The following is a 6026-nucleotide window of genomic DNA, read 5'->3' on the forward strand; positions in this document are numbered from 1 at the left end:
TTACTTCAAGGAAGCCCTCAGTTGGGTAAACGGCTTTTATTTTTTTTAAATCATCATTATGCCAATACCTGAAGATTCAGTCTTATTTGTTCCAGAACTGAAAAATTCTTAGTTTTATAATGCTAAGTAATTTTCTACCATAAACAGGGGGGGAAAATGGCAGGAGCACATAAAGAAATGGAGTCTTTCCCAAGTATTGATTTTTCAAGAATATTGTGTTCCTAATGAGTACCCAGTTATTGCTTTTCTGTCTCTTTGACTAAGATAAAGGATGAGGTTAAGGGTTAAGTTAAAGGTTTGATATGCAATATTGATTGGGTATGTAAACCTCAATTTAAGTAGTGTCATGTCCTGTATATTCAATTTAAGGCTAATTAGGGTATACCTTCCTATGACTAACAAGTATAAATTCTGATGAAACCCAACAGCATTAAAATCCCAAGCTGCCTTTATGTATGCTCACATGGAGTGAAGGGCATGGTCAGTGAGGTACTCATCAAATCCTCCATCATTTAAATTAGAAGCAAACAGCTACTGAAAATGATTTATGAAGACATCAAGAATAGAGTTCTCAAAGTATATTTTTATCATTTTTAAGACATGAAAGGTAGAAAAAAATCATGCTATGCTAATTAGGAATGCTCCAATTTTGAAGACTTCTTTGTGCTCACATTTTATAAAAATTAGGCAGCCTGAAAATGATCAAGATAAATGACACAATTAAATCACTAAGGATTAAGAGCCAACCCGTGCTCAAAACCACCTGTAGGGGGCAAATACTTGCTCAGGAGATCCTATCTTCACATTTTAGTCTCAAGAAAATGTGCATTAGATAAAAATGAATTTCACTGTAATCTTCTGTGTCTTGTATTTATGCTATCAACTATAACAAGTTACTAAATAAGAGCCAATACGAATCACGTCTCAGCAATAATTAGGTAATGCAGCATTATCAGAACACCAGGCACTAGAAGGGCTTTGCTCTAGCTCAAGATGCAGGCACAAGAAGCAAAGATGGGCTTCCAATAGGGCCAGATTTACTGAAGGACAAACGAGGCCTTAACACTGGCTGATGCGGCTCAATTAACCTAAGTCACACGCAAATTACTAAGTCATTTTTGAGTCAAGCACTTTCTGTTCGAGTATGTATGATTGCATCCCCATTTGTAAAGTGTAAATTCCCTGTAAGGGAAATGGACTATGGAGAGCGTGGTGAAGGCACCTGCGACACAAGACAGGTTATAACGCATGCATGCAATATATAATGTCCATGGGTATAAAATCAAAACAAACGTGGACCTTAAAAACAAACATAATACAACTTTTATGTAAAAAAATAAAATGTAAATAAAATAAATATTAAATAAATATGTTAAAAAAATAAAATGTATAAAAAATAAAAATGTAAAAATTTATCTAAGTCACCAGCGGGCCCACCTCGCGCTCCAGTTAGGCAGGACTCTGCGCGGTGACCCCGGTCCGGGCGACGCCCCGGCCCCCGACCGCAAGCGGCAGAACCGTGCGGGCCAGGGCGGAGATGGACCTCGGCCTCCTCCCTAACCCCCCTCACCCCGGAAGGCACCTTCACCACCGGCCGGAGCCCTCGCCTCAACCGCCCACGCCAGCAGCGGTTCCGAGCCATTACCCACTTTAGGACTAGGGCTCCCGAAGGGACACCCGAGGCCTCCCGGGGGCCTGCACACGCGCCGTACCGCGCTACACCGCGCCTCCATACCGCTTCTCGAACCTCAGCAGCAAGAAAGAAAGGACAGAGCCGTGCGCGCCTGCATATAAAAGGCCGCGGCGATCAGGGACCAACCCTTTCCGGCAGTAAGGCTCCGCCTTTTTCGACCGAAAGCACCAGTCAGGAAAGCCCTTCTTTCTCTATCCAGGCAGGATTGGGTTTGTGCGGGGAGCTAGGCCTGGCTTAATTTGAGAACGCCAGTCCTGCGCAGGCGCCAAGACGGACTCGTCCCAGAGGCGCGGATTTTAATGTCACCTAGGCTTAGAAGTGCGTCTGGGTCTTGTCCGGAGTGCGTGGTCATTCCTCTGGGGTCCTCCCCTGGCAGACTCTGGGATGCCGCCATCCCGGGACCGTGTCAGCTGCTATTGCAGAAGCAATAAACATTGCACCCACCCCCGGGATCACATCACATGGATTTGGAAGAGTCAAAGAAAATGAGAAAAGGAGCTAAAAGAACAGAGAAAGCTGGGTAATGCTCCGGCTGAGGAAGATGAGGAAGGAAAAGGTGACAAGATGAAAGATTCGAGATCAGCAGACATACACCTATCTGAGATTCCTGTTTGGGAGAAGGTAGACTGGGGCACACGCGCTGTCACTCCTTTGTCAAGTTTTCCTGCTGTACTGGAGAAACCTGGAAGGAAACTGCTGATGCAGATGAATATATTCCCGATGATGCTGTGGGAGAAGAGCAAACAGACCAAAACCTCTAATGGAGCTTCACCGAGAGAAACAGAAAGAGGAGGGGAAAAAAAAAACAAGAAACACAGGAAGAGTAGTTCTGACAGTGAAGAAAAGAAGAAACATGAAAAACTGAAAAAGGGCATTAAATGCTGGGGAGCCCACCTCCTCCAGGTCAAGGAGATCATGCAGCTAGATGAGAGGAAGAGGACCTACAATAGCATGTATGAATCTTGAGAGCCTGCAGAAGAGGAAATGGAAACATACAGGATGACCCTCCAGAGGGCAGATGACCCCGTGGTGTCTTTCCTTGGACAGCAATGAGGTGACTTGGAAGGAGATTCAGGATACCCAACTTAAGTCTCTTGATAAACAAAGATGGAAAAAAAAAAATCCTCATTTGTTTTTTTTTTACTGTGTTTAAAATAAATTTCTCGAACTCTTTCATCAATTCATTGCCTTCTGCTTTAGGGGAAAAAACCAGCAAGCAGTATATTATGGAGATGTTTGCTAGAACTTTTAATTCATTCACTGTAAGCTGCTTTCAACAATTGATTTAGAGAAATCAGTATATGATTTAGTTTTTGGAGGTTTAATATTTGTAATATTCAATGTTATTTTTGTTTCAGTTCTGAATTCTTTCCCTTCTACTTCTCCCAGTTCCACTCATTGAGAAGGCAAGAAAAAACCTTGTTACAAATATGTTATCAAGCAAAATAAATTCCTGCATTAGCCATGTCCAGAAAGAAAGAAAAAGAAAATATGCTTCTATCTACAATCTTGAGTCCACCAGTCCTATCATTAAGGTGGATAGCATATTTCATCATGAGCCTTTTGGAATTGTGGTTGGTCATTGTGTGGAATAGCATCAGATTTAGAACTGAAAGAAACCCTAGAGATCATCTAGTTCAATCCCCAAACCCTTTTACAGGGAAGGAAATTGAAGCTCAGAGAGGTTCAGTGACTTGCCCATAGTCACAGAGCTAATAAATTGCAGAACTAAAGCTCAAACTTTGGTCTTGTAAGTTCCAAATCCAGTGTTTTTCCCACTATATTCCTGGGCCCAAGTGTCTTTTCCCAGACCCTAAACTTAGACTTTTAAAAAATAAATTTTACTGATGCTTTTTGGTTTTACCATACATCATTTCCAGGTAGAACCTCCATCCACCCCAGCCCTGAACTTTCCCTATTACATTAAGAAAAAAAAGTTAAGACAAAACAACAATACATGAATCACATATAAGTGAATGAAACTTTCTGTGCTCATAGTCTCACACTTCTCTGTTGAGAGAAAAGAAGTATGTTTCATTATCCATTTCCTAGTGCCAGGATTTTTTCATTACAGTTACTTAGAACTACAGTTGCTTAAAATTCAGCCTCCTTTAAAAAAATTACATTATATATTCACAATATGACATTGTTTTCCTTGTCCTATTTATTTCAGTTGTCAGTTTATACAAATCTTACCGCGTTTATCAAAGCTCTTCATTTCTTGGATGTAATAATATTATATTCATGTCACAGTTTGTTCAGTCGTTCCCAAATCAAAGGGCACCTACTTTCCTTCCAGTTCGCTAAAAGTATTGCTGGGAATATTTAAATATATGAGACCTCCTTTCTTCTTTGGGGTATATGCCAAGTAGTGGGATCTTTGACTGAAAGTATATGAACAGTTTAATAAGTGTAAGATATTTTCCAGAATGATTAGACCAATTCACAGTTCCACTAACAGTGTACCTAAGTCCAATAAATTGTAACAACACAAATTTGTACCAAGAAAAAATTCATCTAGGCTGTCCTTCAACTCCCACCCACTTATCCCCCATCCCCCAACCCATTTCTTTTAAAACCCTATCCAATGAGCATGGCTTCTTGGCCTAGGATCCATACAGGCTATTATCTTCCTTCCCCATCCCCTCTTAATTCCAGTGTCTTCCCTCTGTTAATTATTTCCTTTTTATCCTGTAGGTAATTTGCTTTGTTTTTATCTGTTTGCATGTTATCTCTCCCATTAGATTGCAGTCTCCCTGAGGGAAGAGATTTTTTGCCTCTTTTTGTAATCCCCAGTATTTAGCATGGTACCTGGCACATAGCAAAAAAAAATGTTTACTAAATTGAACTGAATGGTCCAAACCCTTCATTTTCAGATGAGGTAACTGAGACCTAGAGATTGTAAGTAACTTACTCATGTTCATACAACTAGCAAGGGACGACTGAGGCAAAATTCTAACTCAGGATCCAGGTCCTGTCCCATCCACTGGCACTGCAAATTGGCTGTTGTCTCTTGCCCTGGGCACATGCCACTCACCACTACATCCCTTCAAGCTGCTTTCATAGGGGCTTTTTATTCTCTTTAGCCGGTTAAAATATTAGAATTTGGATTTGGAGCCAGAGGATAGAACCTGGGCTCTGCAATTATTGCCTGCATATCTTCTGATGCTAACTTTGTAGGATTCTTTATTTGTATATTTCTGTTCTATCCATCCTCTAGACTTAAGCTTCTTCCTTAAAGAAAGGGATCATATCTCAGTTATATTTGTAAGCAGTCCTGAATTGCCATCAGCCTCAGATCAGCCCAGATGAAACCTCCCTGACCTCCTTTAAGTCCCAACTAAAATCTCACCTTCTACAGAAGGCCTTCCCTAAAACCTCTTAATTCTAGTGCTTTCCCTATGAATTATTTCTTATTTATCCTGTGTATGGCTTACTTTGTATATATTTGTTTGAATATTGTGTCTCCCAATAGACTATAAGCTCCTTGAAGGCAGGGACTTTCTTTTGCACTTAGCACTGTGGTACATGGCACATAATAAGGACTTAATACATGCTTTTTCATTCATTCATCTCCAACTAACTGTAAGCATCTCAAATTCAAAAATGATCAAACAGAACTCATTACCTTCTTCCCCTATCCCCATCTCTCTTTCCAGTTTCCCTCTTTCTGATGATGGTGCCACACAGAAAGTTCTAAGTTCAGATATGACCTCAGGAATTTACTGGCTATGTGATCTTGGAGAAGTCACTTAACCTGTTTGCCTCAGTTTCCTCATCTGTAAAATGGGGGAAATAATAGCACCTGCATCCCAGGGTTATTGGGAGTATCAAATGAAAGTCAACCATATCATGTGGAATTTGAAGGAGTTCTCACTAGAAGTTATCTTTTACTCTTCACTTTTCCTCACTGCCAACCCCCTCCCCCATTATATCAGTTACAAGTATTCTCAATTCCATCTCCACATCATTGCTCTCTCTTTCATTCCTTCCTTTTACTTATAGTGATGGGATCCTAATAAAGCTGCCCCCAGCCCCAATATTCTAACTTCATTATAGGCCTGACACTACTGAACAGAAGGCCCACTGCCCCTAACTAGCCCCAGCCTCCCCCCCCCCAATGTCCTAACTTCTTCATATGTGCCTCACTGCTCACTAGAACAACAGGAGTGTCCCTGAAGTCTTAGTTCCCACAGAAATAGCAGGTGTGTCCATATGATGGGAACCTAGCTACTGCCTCTACCTGGTCACTGCCCCCAGACCCATTCCCACAGAAACGGGTGTATTATTGTATTCAGTCACAATCACATCATCCATCTAGCCCAAGGCAGGA

This window comes from Petaurus breviceps, unplaced genomic scaffold (assembly GCF_028583685.1).
Source record: "Petaurus breviceps papuanus isolate PSGF00001 unplaced genomic scaffold, PetGlider_PUasm1.0 38, whole genome shotgun sequence".
Lineage (NCBI taxonomy): Eukaryota > Metazoa > Chordata > Mammalia > Diprotodontia > Petauridae > Petaurus > Petaurus breviceps.